This window comes from Mustela lutreola, chromosome 3, assembly GCF_030435805.1.
Source record: "Mustela lutreola isolate mMusLut2 chromosome 3, mMusLut2.pri, whole genome shotgun sequence".
Lineage (NCBI taxonomy): Eukaryota > Metazoa > Chordata > Mammalia > Carnivora > Mustelidae > Mustela > Mustela lutreola.
In genome coordinates this window covers 210,492,792-210,517,787 of record NC_081292.1, presented here as the reverse complement: position 1 = coordinate 210,517,787, position 24,996 = coordinate 210,492,792, and the positions used below count along the sequence as shown (strand labels likewise).

Sequence of the window (24,996 nt, the reverse complement as noted above, 5' to 3'; positions counted from 1 at the left end):
TGTTGAGGAGATGAGATAATACCAGTACTACACAGCCCAGGTCAGAATCCCCTTTCCTTATCATTAAAACTATTTGACATTAAAATAATGCCTTATGGGGGTGTCTGGGTGGCTCAGTTGGTTGGACAACTGCCTTCGGCTCAGATGGTGATCCTGGGGTCCTGGAATCGAGTCCGCGCCCGGCTCCCTGCTCAGAAGGGAGTCTGCTTCTCCCTCTGACCCTCATGCCCTCTCAAGTAAATAAATAAAATCTTAAAAATTTAAAAAAGTAAAATAATGCCTGGTTTTCTTATAAAAGAGTCAAATTTTTAAAGTCTTTTTAAAACAGCTTTAGGGTCTTTTTTTAAATTAATCTCTTTAATTAACCCAACATGGACTGAAACTCACCACCCTGAAATCAAGACCTGCCTGGTCTCCTCCGTCTACTGACTGAGCCAACCGGGAACCCCTGCACAGTGAATTTTTAGATTATGTTTCAGAAGTACATGTAGAGGAAAGGTAAAATATGGGAAACAATGAAGCAAAACGCAATGCTTTGGTAAGTAAATAATATTAGAAACACAGAGTGGTTCACACTTGATCTTAGCCAAAAGGCCGAGAAGCGATAACACAGAGTGGTTCAAAAAGAAAACAAAATCAAAACAACAACCAAAAAACCCTCCTGAAATAATTGCAGACTATTGACTCCACTCATGTTTACCTAAAGATTGGCCAATTCTCCAGGAAAACATCTCCTGGGTCTGGTTCTTATTACAGGAAGTGACATTTCCGGAGAATTGTGTAATGTAAAATTCCCTAATGTTAGTTCATTGGTCAAATCCTAACACTGATTTGTAGAGTAGATTGTGATAAAAAGCTTTGTTACTCTTTCTTTTACTTTCAGAAGCAGTGTTCAGATATGATTTTATAAAGTTTCTTCTAAGAATAATACATTAAAAGCTGCTCACCATGAGGCTTAACTTCTTGTCATGTAGAATGTAAGAAATGAAAGTAAAGAGGGAGAAAGAGCATCTTCATGTTACAAACAACTTACATGTACAAACTATTTATTTAAAAAAATAAACCAGGGGCACCTGGGTGGCTCCGTGGGTTAAAGCCTCTGCCTTTGGCTCGGGTCATGATCTCGGGGTCCTGGGATCGAGCATCGGGCTCTCTGCTCAGCAGGGAGCCTGCTTCCTCCTCTCTCTCTCTGCCTGCCTCTCTGCCTAGTTGTGATCTCTGTCTGTCAAATAAATAAATAAAATCTTAAAAAAAAATAAAAAATAAAAAAAATAAAAGATTTTTATTTATGTATTGGACAGAGAGAGATCACAAGCAGGCAGAGAGGCAGGCAGAGAGAGAGAGGAGGAAGCAGGCTCCCCACTGAGCAGAGAGCCCGATGCGGGGCTCGATCCCAGGACCCTGAGACCATGACCTGAGCCGAAGGCAGAGGCTTCACCCACTGAGCCACCTGGGTGCCCACTGCTTCCATTTCTTTTCTTTAAGGGGGAAGAAGCAGATAAAGTTGGTATTCTATATCTAAACCGAACCTGAGTTTCCTGAGAATTCAATTCTCTTCAACTACTAATGCTAACAGCTCCAAACAGAAGCAAATGGAAAACACACACATGAGCGCAGTAAATTTAGGTGTGAGGAGAAAAAAAGAGCTGGATACATTCAGTGTGGCTTTCTCTGTCACTGGCAGTTCCGCCTTAAACAGAGAACAATACAGAAAAATCTGGGGCGCCTGAGCGGCTCTCTCTGTCTGCTGTCTGCCTAGATCTGTGTCTCTCTTCTGGTTATATAACTCACTCATTGATTCTAATGACTCTAATGAATCTTTTGGTTATACAAGTGTATTAATTCTTTTTAAAAAGATTTTGTTTGTATATTTAGAGAGAGACAGAGAGAACATGAGTGGGGAGGGGTGGAGGGAAAGAGAGAGAGAATTTCAAGCAGACTCTGTGCTGAGCTCGGAGCCTGGCATGGGGCTCCACCTCACCACCCTGAGAGCATGACCTGAGCCTCAAATCAAGAATCAGACCCTTAACCAACGGAGCCAGCCAGGCGCCCCAATTATTTATTAATTCTAATGACTCTATTAACTCACACTGACTGTGACATCTATGGGCAGGAGGTATACGAACTTTGGAAAGACGTAGGAAGACAGTTGAGACCATTCAAATCAGAACTGTGAGTGATAGCTAGTGGAGTTCAAGCTGACACTACCTTTTCCTAGTTCAAGAATCAATAACTGAAGTCAGGTCAAATTTCTTATTTCCCCTCAAAGTCTGTTGCAGTCCCAGATTTTGTGTCTGTTTAGACAAATATATTAGAGTCTTCTCAATGTTCTGCTTCTGATTATCTCAATTTATTTGAGAAAAGCAGAGCAAGAGCAGAGCAAACTGTGAGCCCATGTGTGAGGTAGAGGCCCAGAGCAGACTGCCCCAAGACGGGCCGCTCTGGCATGATTCTGAGCTGACGGCACTCGACATCCTAGGAGCTCAAGAAAAACTCTTGCCCCTCCCCTAATTACACAGAAAAACCTAAACCCGGGGATCTTTCCCAGAATAAAGGTTATTAGCGGAGATAAATTTTAGCTTGAGTGACCGAGCTGTATGACGGTACGAATATCTAATCACCCAACGTCTGTTCACCGGACCTCTCTGTGAACCCCACCCTTTCCTCCGAAGTCCGAGACCTCCACCCCCTTCTTCTTAGATCAGGATGACAAAACTACCTCGTCCTGCCGGGCTGTCTCTGGAATTTGTCTGCCTGCGTGGATTCCCATAGGTATGATAACGAATTTGATTTCTCCTGTCAATCTGCCTCGCGTCAGTTTAGTCTACGTCCAGCCAGAAGGGCTTCTGAAGAGGCCACGAAGCAGGTAACTTTGTTCTGGCTGGAAAAGGGTTATTACTTCCAAATATTATCTAAAGTTTTCATCCTTAAGCACAATAGATTGCGACTGTCGGTGACGTACCCATCCTGAGTTCAGCTTCCCGGAGTCATTGTTATAAAGGAATAGGCAGCCCCGGGGAGCTGAGTCAAGCACTTGTAGGAACCGTGAGTGTGCTCACCTTTAGCTACTTCCGTTCCAGATGCAAAATGTCAGACCCGTGGAAGAATGAGAGCTATGGGCCCAGAGAATGAAAGACAATGATGCCACTTCCTTTCTGACTCAGAGCATCCTACAAATAGTTCTCTTTTCCCCCTGGTTCCTTACAACTAATGCTCATTATTTTACAGTTTTATAAAGATGAGTTAGTTTGTCCAAATAATCATTTCTTTCTTTCTTGTCCAAATTCAACCTAATACATACTCATTTAATCAGGAATTTGGTAACATCTTCTTCTAAATGCCCTACTTAATTCCTTTGATTGTAATTTTCTGAGAATTGGGAACAGAGTGTTGATTTTTTTGGTAAGCTACTTTAAATCTTAATGATTAAATTAATGTATACATTATTAAAATGTATGACATTGCATACTTTTTGTATCATGCAAAGAATCTAATATATAAAAAGTATATACTAGGAAAGCCTGGGTGGCTCAGTGGGTTACGCATCTGCCCTTGGCTCAGATCATGATCCCAGGGTTCTGGGAAGGAGCCTGCATCAGGCGCCTTGGTGGGCAGGGAGCCTGCTTCTCCTTCTGCCTGCTGCTCCCCCTGCTTGTGCAGGTGCTTTATCTCTTTCTCTAACAAATAAACAAATAAACTCTTAAAAAAAATAAAACAAAAAATAAAAAGCATATAGTTAATGCTCAACTTTGAAGATACTAAAAATCGAATCTGCTTCTTCAAGGGTAGCGACAGAACTGAAAGTGGTCTTGAAATGATTTAATCTCCTCTTTGGCTTCTCAAAAAGATCTTTTCTCAAAGATTTCTTTTTCATGGGATAACTTTATGGCTTATCTCACACCAAAAACCTTACAAAGAGGGGCACCTGGCTGTCTCAGTTGGTAGTGCATGCCACTCTTGATGTCAGGGCTGAGTTTGAGCCCCATGTTGAGCATAGAGATTGCTTAAAAACAAAAGTCTTAAAAAAAAAAAACTTTATAAAGATAACTTCTTTACTTTGCCATCTGCAGGACATATTACTACCTGTTTCTCTTTTTAACCCTAAGTCTATATATTGTTTTCTTTAGCTGTTTAATCACGTCCCAGATATAGCCTTCATGGGACATGTAAGCTCCTGAGGCAAACGACACACTCCTCTCTAAAATGCAGATACGCATACGCACAGACACTTTTTCACACATATTTCTGAAGACCACGCGTGGATGCCCACTCATTCCTGTCTTTTTAAGTGAGGCGTCCGGTACCTATGACAAGGACGGATGGCCCCTCGTATCTCTCTGGCTCCTCAACATGGAGATGACGGTATGGTGTGCAGCAAGTGATAGTGGAAAGACTAATGTTGGTAGAACAGGGAAGTGGCAAATAGTCATTTCAGGAACCTCTAACGTTTTTCAGGGCTTTAATTAATGAATGCAATCATTAATTAAACGGCTTTAAAGGAGATGACCACTATAGAAAAAAATCTCTCCTGCCATGTGAATTGAAGCTAATCTAAATTCTCCTGATTAAACGTCTTTCCTCAGGATTTCCTTAAGAGAAAACATACCAAGAGAGGTTAATCCTGGGAGGTCTGGAACCGGATGTAATAAAATTATTGGCACCCAAAGAAGCGCCTAGGCATTTCTAGGAAAAACTGCTTATTTCACAATTTTTTGATAAACCACATTAACATCAGGATGTGGATGTATAATGATTTCTCGTTGTGTAACTGCTTCCTTGCCTCGTAGACTGAAGGACTACGCTAAATGAGATTAAAACCACGGAACTCAAACAGGATGTGCAGAGACTCGAATAATGCACATGCTCTCATCCATGGCTATGAAGTCAAATTCTAATGCTGAATATAAATTTTGTCGACAGTATTTATTATTTGGGATCATGCTTGCTTCGCCTGGCATAGATGATTGCATTCTGAGGTACCGTGAAGCATCCTCATAGATAACCCACGTCACCGGACTCGCGGAGAGAGAGGAGCGAGCCTGAGAAGGACAACGGCCTCCGACGGGCCGTGTAGCCACGTGGGCAACATAAACGACTTTCTTAACATGTAAATCTGTTTAAAAGATAATTAGCCCCCAATTTTGACAAATGTGTCATAGTACTATGTTAATAAAAGGCATTTGGAACCAATGGCTAGTCTTTCCAGCTTCATAAATTTTCTGTAAATCTAAATATATTTAATTAAAAAATTTTTTAAAAGATAAGTCACTAAAACCAGAATAATGACATTGTAGTGTGTTACTAATCACATATATGGAACCAAGATGTATGACTACAGTAGCACAAAGGCCAAGGAAGGAAAAGTAGAAGTTTACTGTTGGAAGTTCTTATGCTGTAAGAGAAGTGGCTTAAAATCTCTTGAAAGTAGACTGAGATATATCAAAGCCCCAAACAACTGTTAAAATAAAAATAATGATAGCAAATAAACCAACAGAGGAATTAAATATTATCATACATAATACTAAATTCAAAAGAAGACCCCAAGTAAGTAAAAAAGAAAACAAAAATAGGACCAATAGAACAATAGCTTAATGAGAGACTAAAATCCGAACATATAAATTATCACATCAAATGTAAATGTTCTAATTTAAAGGCAGATATTGTCTGGGGCACCTGGGTGGGTCATCAGTTAAGCGTCCCACTCTTGATTTTGGCTGAGATCGCGACCTCAGGGTCATGGAATCAAGACCTGTCTTGGGCTCTTTGCTCAGGGAGGTTGGCTTCTCTCTCTTTCTCTCTCCCTCTGCCCCTTCCCCCGCTAAAGCATGTGCACATATAGACACACACACTTTCTCAAATAAATAAAATATTCAAAAATTAAATAAAGGCAAATTTTGACTGATTGAATAAAACATCAAGACCAAACTATATGTTGCCTAAAAGCCCATTTTATATACGAACACAGAAGTTACAAGTTCAAAGATCTTGATATAGACTGATAAAATAGAGAAGGTACAAATCACTCATGTCAAGAAGTAGAGGTTTCACATCATTATCGATTCTAGTATGTTAATATTATAAACAAATTTATGCCTATAAATTTGACATCTTAGATAAAAGCACCAATTTCTCGAAACACACAAACTACCAAAGCTCACTGAAGAAGAAATAGATAACTTGTATATCCCTATAATTATTTTTTTTAAAAAATCAAATTTTGTAATTATAAACCTTTCTACAAAGAAAGCTTCAGTCCCAGATGGTTTCACTGGCGAATTGCACCAAACATTTAAAGAAGAAATAATATGAATTTTACATCAACTACTCCAGAAAATTGAACAGAAGGGAGGGAATACTTGCCAACCCAATCTGTGAGGCCCAAATTACTCTGGTACCAAAACCAAAAAAAATATGACAAAAAAAAAACAGCCTCCAGTACAGCAATATTAGGTAAAAATATGTTCCTGTTTTCATCAGGAAACAAAATAGGAAGAATTTGCTTTGATTTTTAAAAATTCAGGTATCCAACACCATAATATTTGTACTTTTATTCTATTATTTGAGAAAATGAAAAGGGAATGTTATTAGGAATCTAGAATCCTTCAAACTGAATTGTTGTTAACAGTTTTCTTTTAGTATTCTCTATTGTAGTAGATACACCATAAAATATGCGGTTGTAACCATTTTAAGTGTACAGGGCAGTAGCGTTAATTCCACTCACAATGCTGTACAATCATCGCCACTATCTACTTCTGAGATCCTTGTCGCCCCAACCAGATCTCTGTATGCAGTAAGCAATAACTCACCATTCAGCCCTTCCCCTGATGCTGGCAGACTCCAGTACACTCTCGGGCTGTGTGAACTTGTCTACTCTGGATAGACACATGGAATTATGTTCTTCTGTGTCTGGTTTATTTCACTTGGCAGAACGTTTTCAGGGTTCATTCATGTAGCATGAGTCAGAAATTCATTCATTTGTTTTCATGTATATTTGAAAATAGATGGCCCAAAAATAAGCAAGAGTAGGCATATGAAATTTTGATATAATTGTTTTGATTCATTTCCTTAGATACTATAGTTTCCTAGGTGAACCCTAAAAATATTATCAAAATTTGCAACAAACACTATTTTTCTGAAGACTCAACCCATTACTAAGATTTACTCCATTTCTAAGCCTTGTGGAATGAAAAATGAGGGGATGCCTCCAGATGGGTCATTATGGACAGTCAGACCCGGAGACAGACAGACTGATGGCAGAGTGGTGCTGGTGCTGAGGGTGTGATACAGCTGAAGAGATTCATGGCATATTACGTTTGGTGATCAAAACCCTACATTTTATTAGGGCCATAGGGATTGATACCTTCACACTTCTGATGTTGAAACAACATAATACCTACTCAGTGTGGAGAGAATGCTACCAGTACATTTTGATTTGGGGATTCCTTCCAATAAGTCCATGTCACCTTGGGAAACTCGCCCACCAGATGGAAAAACTGGGATAGAAATATTGCATCATTGGAACTTCCACTGCGGGCCACGGTGTCCTTTTACTCTTTTGTTTTTAAAATAAAATTAAAGCGTGTTTATTCCAACCGAGAGAGAACATAAACCCCCAAGGGAAGGCCTGAAGAGAGATGAATAGAGGAGATTTGACATGGGCCCAGCACTTTTGGCTATTGCTTCTGGAAAAAAGAAATGTGGAAAAGACTAGGTCACCCTCAACCTTTTGTTAGTTGAATCTTTTTGTTCCCCAAAGATTTTATCTATTTATTTGAGAGAAAGAGAACAGAGAAAGAGGGAGCAGCAGACCCACTGTTGACTGAGCAGAGTGTGGAATGAGGGGCTCAGTCACAGGACCCTGACACCATGACCTGAGCTGAAAGCAGACACCCAACAGACTGAGCCACCCAGGCGCCCCTCGGTAGTTGAGTCTAAGCTCTTGTTCTACACCTACCACTTGGAGAAGAAGTGGAAACAAGGAAAGAAGAGTAAGGGGAAGACTGGGCTCCTGGAAATGGTGTATCCTGCCAAGAAACCAGTTACTGAGGATCTCAGAGACCCAAGAGAGATGGTCTAGCATGAAAGAATTTTCTGGAATAAATTGTACCCTTTCTTCGTTTGGGTTAGATTTAATATTCAGAAACGAGGACTTCATTAGTAGCTCAACTTCTTTTTATTTTTTGTTAAGATGTTAATTATTTATTGGAGAGAGAGAGCATGATAGGGGAGGGTCAGAGGGAGAAGCAGACCCCCTGCCAAGCAGGGAGCAGGATGTGGGTCTCAATCCTATGACTCCAAGATCATGACCTGAGCCAAAGGCAGTTGCTTAACCAACTGAGCCACCCAGGCGCCCAAGTTACTCAATTTCTTGAATTCAGATTTCTCCAAACCACAAAACAATCAGAAGGAATTATAGTAATGATATATTTCTATAAAAACTAATGCATTTAAGAATATTTGTTTTAAAAAAGGCAGCTCTATAAATTAATTTCCCAAGTTAAATATTTTAGATGGAAAACAGAAAAGCGAGTGGTCGGAGACCGTCTTTACTGAAACAGCGGAATTAGATTACAGGACAGTTCCCTGATGGTGTCTACATACCAAAAATGAATTGGCAATACAATTAACCTATTTTAACCAATACTATTATTATTCAACTTAGCTAATGTATACTAACAAATAGTTTGAAAACCCCATTCTAAGAACTTCCTTCCCTTTCCAGATTGTCTTTCCTGCCTTTTACTTTTTTACTTTGCTTTTTTTTCCTGCTAATTACATGGTGATATGAGGTATAATCTGTCTTAAAAATTCCAGACACTGAATTTAAGCCAACCATTTCTAAAGAATATATAGCACATCTGCTATTTGGTCAGCTGTTATGTATTCTGGGAATAAGTAAAGCCTTTTGAACTTGGCCTTTTCTTCCAGTAGTTAGTCATCCTGTCCAGTTATCTTTTGAATTTGAGTAATACAGATAACCAAGATCAGGGAATTCATTCTGAAGAAAAGAGTAAATTAATGTTATGAAAACTACAATTTAACACAAAATAGTTTTCCACTTCATAGATTATCTTTCAATTTAGCAAAAATGTTTATTACAGAAGCTTCTAGTCAAAATAGTTGTACGACCAACACGTAAGTGAAGCCTTGGGTGACAGACAAGCAATCAGACCAGTAAGCACCGAGAGCGTAATTCATGTGGACAGGAGCCACGTTTCCCAGGGGGATTTTGATCCAGTCATTGGAGGTGAAACAAATTCTTAAAGGTATCAGACTAGACCTTTAAAAAAACAAAAACAAAACAAAATTTGTGCCATTCAGCACATCTAATAGAAAGAGGAACCAAATGGTAATGGGATGTCACTGAAGTTCTCCAGGAGGATTCTAAGGTCGGGCACCTAAAGACACATTTGGTTTCCCAGTGTAACGATTCAAATTGTTAAAGTATTTTAAAGTTTTGGTTTTAAATCTATAATGTTAATTATCTGTATTTACATTATTTTAAATGTAATCTCCGATGATCTCTGAGTATCTAATATCATTTTATTAACCCGCAGTCTCTGAATCAAATTTCATACTCCAACACATTTTCAAAGACATTACTCACTTTTTAGCTTAAAGATCAGATGAGATACAGATAGCACGTCTTGAAATAATCATCACTAGAATGATGAATCACAAAAATCTAAACATGTTTTAGGAAAGGGTTGTGTTAGGTTTAAAAACTTTGCAGTATCTCAAAATTGACATGTTTCCCTTCTGACCTAAATATTAGGCCTTTACACATAAAATACGGCTCTCTGGGCTGTATGCTTCCTGCCTGGGCTCTGCTCTTTGTGTTTATCACACAGTTTACAGAGTCATTTGTGACTAATTTCCAGAGCACTGTGACTCAGGGTGGCTGTTGCTTATCTTTTCTTTTTCTCCTACATGGCTCTGCTCTTGGCCTTCATTTTTTGGTAATACTTACATAAAAGAGCTTTCTCCATCATTAAATAACTTGGTCTCATTGTAGTTCTGTGGTGGTGTGCTTCTATAGTATGTGCTTTTATTTACTAATGTCTTTTCATAACCATCAGGACATGATAGTACATCATGGAGATCTATGGAGATCTATTGCTCTAATTAACATAATTACACTATCTGTAGTGCAATTCTCATCCTTATACTTACACTTAAATATTCTTATTTAAGTATCTTAGAATATGAGCTTTGGTCTTTAAAGACTTGTAAAGCATTTCCTCAGAGAGGCTTAGTTACTGTAGGCATAAAATATTTAATTTAGATTACAAGAATTCTAATGTGTATACTTCATTTTAACTGTCAACATTAAAAGGAATGAAAAAAAATTTCTTTAAACATGCCAGAGAGTCTCATTATCATATTTCTTTGTGTTAATAAATAATATTTAAAAGTAAACCAAATATTCAGAAAATTCTAATTAAACACACAATTAGTAAGAATTGCCACTACAAGTGGAAAATTATAAGAAAGGCTACATCTCACCAACTTCTGAAAGAAAAAGCATAAAGATATGCTGCCCATACATTCCCTTAAGACGGCAAAGTGCAGAGAGCTGGATTTGGGAGTTTACTTTGTTTAGAGAAGGGTCAATACCCCTCGCCGGTTGAACGAAAACGGTCCTCCCCTACCAGGCTTTGCCTCTCAGTAGGATCCTGCTCTTCTTCCCCCAAAAAAGAAAAATTATTTCTCAAGGGCTAGAAAGTATCTTGCCAAATACTCACGAGTAAAATCTCTGACGAAAGTTCTTTGAAAGATTTTTCTCAGCGCGGAGTTGAGGGCACTTTGTCCTCCCTTCCAGGCAGTGAAGAGGGGACTTATCTCTTCTGCGTTGTCTTTTAAACAGATCAAGAAACTGCGGAGTGGAGAATTGTGCGCGATGTAATCTGATCCTGCGGCCGCAGAGGGCGAGGAGGGAGTTGAGGATCCCACGGCCCAAAGCTCCTGTCTGCTGGAGCAGAGAGGGAGCCTCCGGGCTGGTTGCAGAGATGGAGCGTGGTTGGGACGACCCAGGCTTCCTGTTTAGGTCACTGCAACAGTATTTAGGCTAATTTTGCCAAAACTCTTTGAAAGGCTTTTCTTTTATGGACGAAACAAAGGAAACAGCTTACACTAAGAATTCACGATTACTGTTCTGAAATAACCCTTTCTTCTACTTTCTAGGATTCCTTTTGCAACAGTTGAAAAAACAGAGCACTTCCCCCCACCCAGTTACATATTTTTAAAGCAGTCTATATGTAGTATTACATTGTTACTTAATAAAATGAACATTTTTCCAGTTTGCTTTTTCTTCAAATTATTTTGTCCATAATATCAGTATACTTGTGCAAAAATCTGGCGGCTACTCCAGTTTCCTATGATTAGAGGGAATACGCTGCCTTCTCTGTTGCAGCACGTCGGGCTGTGAGCCCCGCAGCTCAGCTAGTTGCAACTTTGGTCAATTATGTAAATTCTTTTGTGCCTCTGTTTCTTTTTCCCTAAAATAATGATAATAAAATTTCCCAGGTTTGATATAAGAGTAAATGTATTGAAACATATAAATGTATATGCACATATAGCATATATAAAGTACTTGAGATAGGCTCCCACACAGAGCAAACCTTCGATAAATGTTAACTATTGTGTTTGTTACTGTTTATCATATGATGATGATGATATTAACATTTTACATGATTTGTAAGTACTTAACTCTGTCCCTTTGCTCTGCTGTAGGCTGCTGTCATTGAGGTTAACCTTTAGGATTTTCCCAATGGAATTACGGTCATCTCAGACTAAGATCACTAGAGCTTCCCTAAGACATCAGAATCCACTATGCCCTGAAACCTTAGGTCATTTGATGAGAAAATCCACCAGTTTCTTGTTTTCTCCGTTTCAGATTGTCTTTATGCCTTCAACTTTTTTTGATTCATTCCTTTGATCTCTGGGTAAGGGGTAACTTTTCTTCTGTGTTTTTCATATTTATTGAATAACTATTAGGTGTCTAGCTCATAAACCACCACATTTAATTCTCACAACTAGCTTATGAAGAGGGTCTTCTCTTTATGATGTAGGTGCCCAGGGCAGGCCACCCCAAGATGACCCACTTTGGCATGAAGTTTACTTTTTCATTAAAAGCAATCAAAACAGGGCACATGGGTGGCTCAGTGGATTGGGCCTCTGGCTTCAGCTCAGGTCATGCTCTCAGGGTCCTGGGATTGAGCCCCACATTAGGCTCTCCATGGGGAACCTGCTTCCCCCCTCTCTCTCTGCCTGCCTCTCTGGCTATTTGTGATCTCTCTCTCTGTGTCAAATAAATAAATAAAATCTTAAAAAAAAAAAGCAATCAAAACACAGCAGATTCGGAAAAGTCTATTTGCTTCCCCCCCAATAGTCTAAAATAATTTATGTATTTATTTTTAAAGATTTTATTTATTTATTTGACAGACAGAGATCACAAGCAGGCAGAGAGGCAGGCAGAGAGAGAGGGGGAAGCAGGCTCCCCGCTGAGCAGGACACCCACCTCCCCATGCAGGGCTCGATCCCAGGGTCCTGGGATCATAACTTAAGCCAGAGGCAGAGGCTTTAACCCACTGAGCCATCCAGGCGCCCCTAGCCTAAAAGAATTTAGATAGAATACTTGCTGCAGGAATAGAGCTGTTGCCAGAGATAACTACAATACAACTTGAACTAGGCATGGTAGACACATTTGTTCTTTTTTATCTTCCAGTGAATTGCTTTCTTTCCTTTTGATGTCCTAGACCCCTACGCCCTTCTCCTTAGTTCAAATGACACATAGACCTCATTTTGCCTATCTTTGGAATTTCCACACCTGTGGATTACGCATACGTACAAAATTAGTATTATTTTCTCCTATTAATCCATCGCCTGTCAATTTAGTTCTTATTCCAGCTAGAAGGACCTTGAAAGACCAATAAAATGTTTCCTTCCCTGCAGTAGTGTAGGAGAGAAGAAATGATTTCCCTCTACCCTTCTAGGTTCTTGGCTGACCACTCTGTAATAAAAAGATCAACAGGAAAAAACAAACACAAGTGTAATCACATGTATGCCTACTGTATACAAGGGCGATACCTTGGAAAACTGAGCAACTCCTTGAAGTGGCCCAAGCCACCACCTTAAACATCTCTAAAGACAGAAGACAATGTTGGGGTGTGGGTGAGCAGTTATGGAAGCTACTGGGAAAAGACAGTAACCGAGGATGCGATTGCTCCGCGAATTTAAGTCTTTGCCTTCTCCACTGATAAATCCCAGCTAGAGGAAGGGAGAGGGAGACCCTGTATAGATGGAGACTTCTTTTATAAATGTACTTGTTCCTTAAAAAAAGGTAACTTCTCCATTTTCAAAGCTTTTCCTGTATCTGGCGTTTTTCAGGAAGTATTCACCCTAAGTAGGAGCTACAGACTTCCAGTTATGGAATGAGTAAGTCGCAGAGTTAAAAGGTGCAGCACAGGGAAGACAGTTCATGGTGTTGGATGTGACACATGGGAAGTGGCTACACTGTGGTGAGCGTGATGACCAAGCACCGTCTTGTGTACCTGAAACTAAGGTAACATCATAAGCGATACATCAATTAAAGAAATTCAAATAAATAAATAAATAAAAGTTATAAATCAAGTCAACGAAATAGTAAGTATGTTCTATTTTTCTAACTTGGAAAAATAAACAAACCAAAAAGCAGCCTACAATCACCCTTACACCAAAGAAGAATATTTTGGGGTGATAAACTCCACTCCCTTTCTTTTTTTTTAATATTTCATTTATTTATTTGACAGAGAGACAGTGAGAGGAGGAACGCAAGCCGGGGGCGGGGGCAGAGGCAGAGGGAGAACCAGGCTCCCTGCTGAGCCAGGAGCCCCATGGCGGGGGCTTGATCTCAGGACGCTGGGATCAGGACCTGAGCCACACGCGGACCTTAGCCACCGAGTCCCCAGGCGCCCCTCCACTCCCTGTCAGGGGCCACACGTCACAGGTTAAGGAAGGAGGATTATGATCTGCGGATTCAAATCTGTGGTCTGACTTCAACGTGCGGGTGTTGGAACGTTCTTCTGTGCTCCTTGCTCACACACATTCGGTAACTCACACCGGAACACAGCTTGGCTGTGTTAAAACTTCACTTTCAACAAGGAAACGTTGCTGCATAATCATCCCCTACCTCCTCCTCTCCGGCCACTCGAGAGAGCCCAGGGGAGGCAGCGGGGGTCCGAATGAACGCGGGCGCCTGGGCGGCTCTGTCGTGAGCTTCTGCCTTCAGCTCAGGTCGTGATCGCGGGGTCCGGGCGGGCTCCAGCCCCGCACGGGCCCCTGCTCCTCAGGAAGGCTGCTCTCCCTCTCCCGCTCCCCCTGCTTGTGCTCCCTCTCTCGCTGTGTCTCTCTCTTCAAATAATAAAAACAAAACAAAGAATCAAGGGGAGAGAATGCGCAGCCCCGGGAGACAAGGAAAGAGCGAAAGCAGGAGCAGGGCTGGGAGCGGGACAGGAGAGGGAGGCCGCGCAGCTCCCCAGCCAAGGCCTCTCCAGGCGCCCTTCAAGCTCTTCTAGCCCTCAGAGACACACATCCTTCTACCACTCCCTTTTCCCCTCGTTAACAAGAAAAACACAGGCCCCACATGGCACCAGGTAGGCCAAGTCACTAAACTGGGGCTTAACTAATTGCAATTTCGACCTTCCCCCAAAAGGTCAACCCTAACTGATTATTCAGGAACTTCCTGAGCAGCACAAGCGAGGTGGTCTGCGGCCCAGGGCCTCCACGTTCCCCAGGGTTCTCAGCTAGTAAGACCTCTGGCCCTTAGCCCTACGCAAGATGACCTGACCTGGGACAGTCTTGTCTTTTCATTTGCTAACGACCTCCTCGTTCTACACCCTGCTTAGGAAAACCTTGCATTTGTACAATTCCTTGGAGCTCTCCTCTATTTTCTAGGTGGGATGATCAAAGTCATGACTTGCTGAATAAAGCCCATTTGACCTTCATGTCTAGTTGGTTGGATTTTTGTTCTTTAACACCCTACGTTGAAGAAATCTGCTTTCTGTGAGGTGAAGAACTCTATTTGGAAGAGCGAGCGACTGCGGAGCAGAAATGAATCCCGCAGAGACTGCCCATTGCACATTTACGTAGCACTCAGCTTCGATGAAGACCTTTCACCGTTTAGTGTCCATGTAGCTGACCCAAACTGGCATATTCTTGTCCCAAAGAGAGGCTGGGGACACGATGGAAAGCGACTGTTGAGATGAGACGGTCACTGTCGCTACCTGCTCCGTGGACTCAGCTTCTCCCTTCCCTGAGCTCTGCCTGTGCCCGTTCTTGCGGGTTTACCCCCAGTTTGCAGTCCGCTCTGTACAAGTCTGAGTCGAAATTAGTTGGATTAAAAAAAAATGTTCTCACCAACAATTTGACTATTTGCCATTGATCTTAAAGCTCTTTTTATCTCTCGGGATCTGGTTGTTTCAAACCCCATCTAATTCTGGGGACTTTTCCTTTTCATTCCTTACCACTCTCTGAACGCTCTGCTTCCAGCTCTCACAGGACTCAAATACACTCCAGGCTCTTCACTATGAGCTGGTCCGTATCTTATCCAAGCTATAAAACAGTCTTTTTTTTTTTTTTTCTTTATTAGTCCAATGTATCAGGAAACATTTCCTAATTTTATTCATTAAGAATCTTGTCCATTAAAATAAATCGAATGTTTCAACAAGTTCAGGTAAGTCTGTAGGAGTGAGACGAATCTGGAAGGAACTTAGTTCCTTAAAGGAATTGTGAGAAGAGCACACAATGTTGCAACATAGAGAACCACCAAATTCGACAGGATGTTCCAAACCAATGTCTACAGAAGATTTTATAAACATCTTCTTCTTTTTTAAAGATTTTTGTCTATATTTATTTATTTGACAGACAGAGATCACAAGTAGGCAGAGAGGCAGGCAGAGAGAGGGGGAAGCAGGTCCCCACTGAGCAGAGAGCCCGATGCGGGGCTCGATCCCAGGACTCTGAGATCATGACCTGAGCCGAAGGCAGCAGCTTAATGACTGAGCCACCCAGGTGCCCCTAAAGTCCCTATTTTTACTAATGTGAAAAATTTGTTCTGTTTTAACCATTAAGTATCTCAATTTTCTTAATTTCCAAAAAGAGATTTCCAAAAAAGCAATTCCAACAGCAACTCTTCTCATAGGGAAGAAGGGAATTAGATACATTCTGGGAAGAAAGGGAAAACTTAGCTTCTTTTTAAATTCTTCTCTGTGGCAGATTATGTTATTTGTTGATACATTCTCTGCTCCTCCCTTGGGGTCCCTCTTTGATAACCAGGGACAAGAGCATATATTCCCTCCACATCGGCATTAAGTTTTGCTCTATTGCTAGCTTCGGCTAATAGAATGAGCAGATAAAAAACACATCAGCAACAGCTAAACAGATCTTTATGAGCTTTATGGGAAGTTTATGAATTTTATAGTTGTATACTTATTTTCTTCATTTTCTCTGACAGATGACTCTCATGTCCCCCACATGAGGGTTATTCTTTTGAACACTTTACTGTGGTTTCACTTAAAGAAGAAATGGGGCACCAGCACGGATGACCCACCGAGGTCACTGAAAATAAACCCTCTCTTGGTAAAAGCCCTGCGGTGTTGGGGGGAGCTTTTCTCTCCAGCATAACTTAGGCAGAAATGAATACTACACTCTCGCTTACAGATGTTCTTCCCTCGAAGATCTATTATCCTCACCGCACCCATATTACTAGATTGTATAACCCCGGGGTCTGAGCTAAACTGGACCCTTGAACTGACTTCCTTCTGTCTCTCTGGAGCCATTTTCCTTTCTTGCTTTTTCTTTCTTTCTTTTCCCCTGCGCACTTCGTTGCCAGATATGCAGTAATCTGAGGGGAATGCGCTCTGCAGACTTACTGATGTTGAGCTGCAGCCCAAACAGAATCAAACACCGATCGATCTGAAATATGTAGCAGCCTGAAGTAAATTCTTGTGTAGCAAATTGTAATAACAAAGGGGTATTTAGGAATTTATGGTCACAAACTGACTCTCCTATCCGGACAAAATTGCAGAGAACTAGTTATAGAAAACTAGTACTTCTCTAATTTGGTTGAATCGTCGCATGGAGATCAAAATGAGAGCCTGCATACAAACTTACACTAGAATCATTGTTACCTTTGTTTTCTGTAGTTCATATTTTTATTAATAAGACGATTCTTTCTTTTTTGTACGAATGATTGTTGGGAAGTAGTGGTAACACTGGGACCTTGAAGGTCTAGTCATGGCTGAGGGTGGTGTGGCCTTCTCAGACCTTCGGACGTAACTCGCGTTACTAACAGGCAGACGTCTTGAGCAAATGATTTTCCTCATCGGACAAAACATATTAACTAAGAAAACAGGAAAAGCTACATTTTTGTATCATCTGTGCTTAGGCATTGTATTTCATAATTATAGCTACTTATTGATTTTTTAAAATGTAGTGTCTCAGAGGAAAAATAAAACAAGTTGAATTCCTAACTTCTTCTTTCTAGGTATCTAGAATCAGATATTCTATTGGCTAGCACGGTGAGATTACTTAGAACCTTTGCTTTCATTAATGTGCTTTTTTCCCCCAATCTTACTTAGTTTGTCTAACTCCTCTGTGAGAATCTGGAATGTTTCTCTGTATCTCTAAGACATTAATAAAGAGGTAAATGCTTTTGCTTTTCCCTGATGAGATGGGATTTGTTATGCTTCTACCTCTGCGAAGTAAGTCCCAAGGAAGTGACACGCCTGTTAAAAAAGCACCATGCAATCTTAGGTCACAGTAATTGATCTGTATCATCGAGCAAAAAGAAAGTAACATGCCCACTTCACTTTGGGGTATTTTGCTCTCCTATCTGGACAAAATTGTAGAGAACAATTGTCAAAGCAGAGTGTGCTCACAGTAGCAAGATAAGACCTAGTTTTCTTAAGGCAAACACATTTATATATCTTATAAATACATATGTCTAAAAATATTGATGCAACCTGGGATATTTAATTTTAAGAGGAGAACTCAAGCTGTGGAGAGTCATAGTCTATATTCTCTTGAAGTATTTAGGAGGTGATTGTGTAGAAACAACAGTACCTCTGTTCTGTATCGCTCCACAGAGAGTAATTAGATGGAAGAAGTTACTGGGGGCCCGTGACCACTGTAGTTTAAGGAGAGAGGATGAGCCGCGCAGTGGTGAGGAGTGTGTCTGCTCCTTGCAGGGGTGGAGGAGGCCCCGGGATATGCGGACGCTGTTCTAAAGACGTCCTGGCACTGGGTGAGGGAACTGGACCGACAGACCCGGAGAGCTGCCTCCAGTATTCAAAACCCTTGCGCGCTTTACTCCTTGATTAGTGGAAATGGTAATACAGCTACGCATATAAAAATAAATAAATAACACAACAACAATAACCAGTGCTTGCTTAAGGCTTATTTGTTGCCAGACATTACTCTCCATGTGTTCTGCTTAAGGAACCATCATGAAATGGGTCATTCTATTTTTCTATTTGGAGATTAAGATAAATGGTCCATTCACTTGCGCAAACTGGAAGAGCTAATGAATGACAGTGGGATATGAATCCAAATAGTTTGAATTCGGAGCATACAACTTAAGTATTAGGTCACACTTCCTCCCTGTTTTAGGCCTTATGTCACCTTTCTCATATGTTTCCATAATAACTACTTAATGTCCTTCATAAACTAGAAAAAAAGTTTCATAAACCCACGTCTAGTAATTTCTAAATAAAATATAGTCAGAAATAGAGAAATTCTATCTCTATTATACAAAAAAATTACGCACTGCTTTGTGCATCAGTAGATATTTACAGTGATATCAAGTGCACTATTTTTATAAAAATATAACATTAAAAGCAAAAAATCAATCAACATGGAATAGGTAAACACATTGTGGTGATCATTTGGTAGAATCTTAATGGAGAAGTAGGTGTTCATGAATATTTGTGAACATGTCCGGAACTCAAAAATAAATCAGTAAGTTAAAAACATGGGTGCCCGGTGGCTCAGTCAGTAGAGCATGTAAGTCCTGGTTTAGAAGTTCTAAGTTTGAGTTCCATACTGGGTGTAAAGATTACTTTAAAAATCTTAAAAAAAAAAAAAAACCCTCAAAAATCAAGATCATCATTTATTGGAATCCTGGGTGGCTCAGTGGGTTAAGCATCTGCCTTTGGCTCAGGTCATGATCCCAGGGCTCTGGGGTCGAGTCCCACATCAGGCTCCTTGCTCAGCAGGGTGCCTGCTCTGTCTCCACCTGCCGCTCCCCTGCTTATGACAAATAAATACATAAAGTATTTTTTTAAAAATCACATCACTTTGGAAGCCCACGAACGTAACACTGCATATTAAGGACAGAGGTGTGTGCACTGAAAGACGCACCTGCGGCAGCCAGTTGTCCCGGAAGAAAGGAAATGGGAAGGAGAGAGGAGCGCGACCGGGAAAGGCTAAAATAGTGGAGCTTTCAGTTGTATTTGTAATATTTTATACTTTTATATAAGAATACTGCATAATTCTGTATTTCATATAAAACACTATGCAGTAAAATGTAACTAAGTTCATGTAAATACATAGAAAATATAAAAATGTTAACATTTATTAACTGTAAATGATCATTACTTGGATTTTTGATGTTTTATTTCTTGTACTTTTCCTTGATGATGAATATTTAAGTGAAAAATCAAGCGGAGCATATACCCGCACAGCACTGGAGAGAGAACGTTTCCACTGTTCATTGTCTCCGAAATGTTTAATTTTTGAAATTCTAAAATCTTCCTAAATAAAAGCAAAAAGTATGGCATCAAGGCAACGTTAAAAGAAGAATAACTTCTTGAAACATTATTCTGTTTGGCCATTTTTATCCCAACGTGACTGTGGGCGTCGGGAGTTTTTACTGTTATAACGTGAGGCTGTTCTCTGTTGTGACTTCCAGTCCAGTGCACGACGGGCAGGAGCGTTTCCAGGCTGACTGCACTACAGCGGCACAGATCCGACGGCCGGCAGGGGCTCACGGAGTAACTACGCGGGACGAACACCATCACCCTCTTCTGAACGTGCTGATTTTTCTCTTCAGTGGCCTTTCTGGCCGAGGCAGTGACCAGCCTTGGCAGGACGAGTGACCCGGGAGACAAGTCTCCGGCCTGCCCCACGCACGTGCACAGCAGGTGCCTTCGGAATTTTGTCCTCAAAGGGGATTTCTTTTCTGCCTCCGTTTTGCCTTTATTATGAGGAAAATGAATAAGTAAAGTTCCTTGGGGTATGGCTGCTCTATAGACAGGAGCGTCTACTTAGTAGGATGTGAACTGCGGACTATGAGCTGAAGGCTTGAAAGTCGTTCTTGATCCGAAGTCCTGATGCCCCTTTCAGTCTTGCAATGTCACGTATGACTCTTGGGACAAATATGATGCCACACAAGGAGCAGCATATAATCTCCCCATCGGCCCTGCCCCAGAGAGCCTGGCTAATGAGGTTCTGTGACCTGCCCTGACCCCAGAGCCCCCGAGGACAGCCTGCCGTCCTCCCTGTGTTGTACCCAGCCGCCGCTCTCCCCCAAGACCCCCCGAGGGGACCCAGGTCCTTGGACTTTCGCTCGTTCCTTCAGCGAGGAACAGAAGTTCACTTTGAGAAGGGCTGGGTTTCCGCAAAGCAGGCAATAGCGCAGCTGACTTAGCTGATGACTACGTTTTCCAGTTTATTGTCCTGCTTGGCAGTTAAACTGTGTATTTATCTCGGATTTCTAAGTCCTTCTACGGTTGACATTTGGGGACAGTTGTCGCAGTCGGCTCTCCTGTGCGCTGCAGCAACATCATTGGCTTTTGTCTGTCAGACGCCAGTAGCCAGTTCCCACTCAACAGTGACAACTAAAGATGTTTCCGGACATTTTTTTCTGAGACCGTGAGAGGGGGCAGGGCGGGGAGAGGGAGACAGAGAGTCTGAAGCCCAAAGCAGGGCTTGATCTCATGACCTGAGCTGAAATCAAGAACTGGATGTTAAACCCACTGAGCCACCAGGCGCCTCTCCAGACGTATCTAACCTCATCCCGTAGACGGCAAAATCTGCTTCGAGCTAGAACCACGGTGCTGCCGTGAGCTCAGTTCTGCCAGACCTGACGGCATTTGGGTGTTCTGCCCAGCGGCCCGGTCCTACACTGACTGACGCCATGTCCCACATTCTTCCTCCGAAATTCTCCTCTGCAAGCTTTGGGCCTTTGGTTAGATGGTTTCTTTGCCGAGTTCATCCAGTCGTAGAAAGTGAGCTCTCTTTCCATTGATTTTCATTCCAAACAAAATGAAATATCAGTAAAATAAAATAACTGATTAAATAAAAGTATCTGTTAATTATAAAAAGTAGGAAAAGTCTAGAAAAGCCCAAACTCGAGTAAAACATTTCTCATATATATTGCCTAACTACACGCATTACAAAAATTATTCTGTATATTCTCATAGATGTTCCTATACAGGTGCATGTACATTATGTGTTTCTGTTTTCAAAATGAGATTATATCGTGTCTATCCATAGCTACTCTATTTTTTATCATTTAACTTTTTTTTTTCACAGTATATACTCTTCTAATACATTATTTTCATGGTTTAATGCTATTTAATTACAGATGTTTCATTATTTAGTTAACGAATGTCCTGTTGTTAGAAAGCTTCAACCTTTAAACTAATGTAAAAGATCTAAATTCCACAGGAAATAGATTCCAGAAAGCCTGTAGTCCCTGACACCATATTGATATCAATTATGTATTTTATGTCAAAGGAATTAGACCTGTTTTCTCCATGAAGTCAGCCAGGTTGCTGCCGTAGATCCAATGATCTCTGTATTTTCTTAGGCAAATGGCCGTATCTTACAGTATCAGAAAAAGTTGCAAAGGCAGCATAAGGTTGTTGAGCTTTAGGTAGAGGAGAAAATGTACACACGTTCGGTAAGTCTGTTTAAAAAGGAGACTTAGACCGGAGTTCAGGTTCATCTAAGTAACAGTTCGTCTAACTGCTATATGTAGTATGTACATAGGTGCATTAGAATGCCTAAAATTATGTTTATGACAATATATCTCAAAAAAGTTTCAAGTGGTACCAGGTAATGGGTTAAAAAGAAATTAAGGATACTTAGTTTTTTTAATTTTACTCTGATCACTTAAATTACCAAGTATCTTATAGGAAATAACTGTATGGGTAATAATTCTTCATTCAAAATATGTATCTTATTTAAAACAAAAAAAAATTTTTACCTCTTTGTTGTTAAGTGTATATTTGTGCTTTCACTAATCTTTTCTAAAAGAAACCAAAAAAACCATACTGCTCGGTGTCACTTGGAATTCTGAAGAAAAATGGCTCTGATGGGGATTTGTGATGATCTCCCTTCGTCTAAGACACAGCCACAAAAGCAAGAATGGTTGGCAGGCAGAATTTGATGAGATTTTCTGAAAGAATCTTAAAAATATTGCTAACAGATAAACCTTATTTTAGAAAGTTAAATAGTTCTTTTCATAAGTTTATTATTTTTATTAAAATATATTCACTTACAAATTTCCTAGGAAAAATTTCTAAGTGTAAAATAAAACAACATGTAAATAAACAACATGGACATATTTCCTGAGTATTAACCGTATGATACGCTCTGTTCTAGGATCTAAGGAAACACTAAAGAATGAGACAGTAAAACCCTTGTCTTCTTGAAATCTTTGTTCTAACAATAAACTGAATGTCACTAATGACGTAATGATGATTACAGCAAACAAAAGAATGTCTTACCTTATAAAATATGTCCTTTTAAAGCTGCTTAGAAAAAAGTTATTTCAAGAGCTTCATGTAAAATTCTATTTCTTTAATTTATATAAAACTGTGTTAGTTTATCTTGTAGAGGTTTTCACTAATTTCAACATCTGAAATGTAAAAAACAAAATTTTATTCATTTCACATCTTGATTAATTTCTTAAAACTTTTAGAATGGAATTTTATGGTTAAAAGATTTAATTCAGTCTTTAACCAGCTGAACGTCACCGCTTATGATAGTACCGGTATCCCAGCTCCGTCAAACATACTTCCAAGGTTTTTTTTCTCAGTTTTATAGGCAAAACATATAAAAATTTTAATTTGCAATTCATTGACTAACACTGACATTGAATGTTCATTTTCTTATTAAACATTTTCACCTTTTCTTTTGTGAAGTGTTATTTATATTCCTTGTTCATTTTACATTTTTGGTGCGCATATTTGTTGTTGATTTATGAGAGTTCAAACTTAGTATCCCAGATTTTCCCTTTTAAAAAACTTAAAACTGAGGTAAAAGGTAAACTGATGCTTATTTTCATTAAACCATCATTATTATTACTGTTATTCTCATATCATATTATCATATCATCATATAGATCTCTTTGTTTTAGTACAACCTAGTCTAATAATTACCTTATCCTTAAACATGTACATTTACATAAATGTATATAAATATATATATTAATAAAAATTGTTGAGCTCCCAATATATACATACCTAGTATTCTGCTATACCTTTTACAAAATTATCTTAATCCTTAAGCAATCCTCTAAAGTAGCCTTTGTTACTACTTTGAATTTGAAGAAATGTGAACATCGGAGAGCTGACGTCAACTGACGAGAGTTTAGCGCTTAAGGCAACAAGTAGCCGAGCACAGTCGCAGACCAGATCAGCAGTGACGCCTCACCGTGGCCCGTCCCTGGGAAGTGGTATTGCCAAGGCAGAGGCCATGATCCCACCAACAGGGCTGTGTCTGGTCATCACAAAACTCACTTCACTTACTCCCGTCTTTTCTGCCTCGTCTCCTTACACAAAGACGGATGCTGTTTAGGAAAAAGGAGTGTTCGGTTGGGGTGTTTATTCGAATGGGAGAAAATTGGAGTAGAATCAAAATTTTTCAAAAATAGTGAGAAAACTGTGTTACGCCGAATACTATCATCCTTCAAATTCTATGAAAATGATGATCTCTGGCTCCTGGAGACTCACGTGGGGCTATTTGTGGTCAGTTAGTGCCCTCTGCTGACAACATGTTAAATGTCTTCATTTGGTCTTCAGAGTGTTTAAGGTTATTAGAAATACAAGAAATTTCACCTATAAATCTCATCTCCAAAGACGTGTAATTAAATCTAAAAGAATTGAAGTGCCTTGCCTAATCGCCAGAGCTAGTTAATGATTAAGGACAGAAAGACCCCTCGATATCACGATCAGTATTGAGATCAGTCATGCCTTGACTAAATTTAAAACAATATTTTTCCCTGACAATATTTTCATTTTCTGAGACTCCAAAACAAAATTCACCATAGTCAAAGAAATTTTTTTAAGTCATTACAAATATTTTAAACGTAAAATGTCTGTTCAGGTGAAGAACGAGCCATATAGCACAGAAAGTGGCAAGAGGAAACTGAACATTTTCTCTCCCGTCTGCCTGATGCCGCTCGCAGAGCTGTTTGTCGTTCTGGAAGTTATTTATATTTTTCCAAAATCGAAGTACTGTTTTCCAACTTTTTTAAAAATATAAAGCTCAGATCTTGGAGCTACTTTCATATTGTCACATGAAGATATAAGCTCTTTTTAGCACCACGGACTTGGAGAACTGTAGGCGAGTGTAGGATGTCCTTGGTCAGGTTTGCGGACACTGCCTCATGATTAATTCAGTCGCGCATTTCTTCTCGGATGGTGACAGGATTGAGGCTGTCCTGCCCGGATTTCCTTCCGTCAGGAGGCATGTGACTCTGGTCTGTCTCGTTACTGATGACGAACAATCACTTCCATCGCGTACTGGAGGGGTCGCTGGCAGACCTCTCCGTCCTAAGCCACCTCCTGTGTCGGCTTCTGTGCAGAGAGGGGATTTGCGTGGCAGAAGTGCTCAGCTGAGATATAAAATCAAAATAATTACTTCGTCAAGTCCTTCATCTCACAAGGAGGGAACAGGATAGATCTCCGGATGGGAGTGTTGGTCTCCTGGCCTCTCGTTTGACTCCAG

The 24,996-nt window shown here is 40.2% G+C and overlaps 1 protein-coding gene and 1 long non-coding RNA gene across 13 annotated transcripts in view; one reads left to right on the top strand and one right to left on the bottom strand.

Annotated features, from left to right (window-relative positions):
* TFPI (tissue factor pathway inhibitor) overlaps positions 1-24,996 on the bottom strand; it is a 98,917-nt gene that overhangs the window by 53,565 nt on the left and 20,356 nt on the right. For 2 of the 12 annotated variants that reach the window (XM_059168652.1, XM_059168651.1), the window contains exon 1: positions 10,746-11,047. The gene's annotated coding sequence lies outside the window, so the exon portion shown is untranslated. Of the gene's footprint in view, positions 1-6,806; positions 6,826-10,745; positions 11,059-22,772; positions 22,904-24,996 lie in introns of those variants that run through there. The other 10 variants (XR_009352123.1, XR_009352124.1, XM_059168644.1 and 7 more) reach the window with 10 other exon arrangements.
* LOC131827684 (uncharacterized) lies at positions 2,682-5,190 on the top strand. The gene is made up of 2 exons (XR_009352125.1): positions 2,682-2,866; positions 4,788-5,190. It is a non-coding gene; the product is annotated as an uncharacterized LOC131827684 (long non-coding RNA).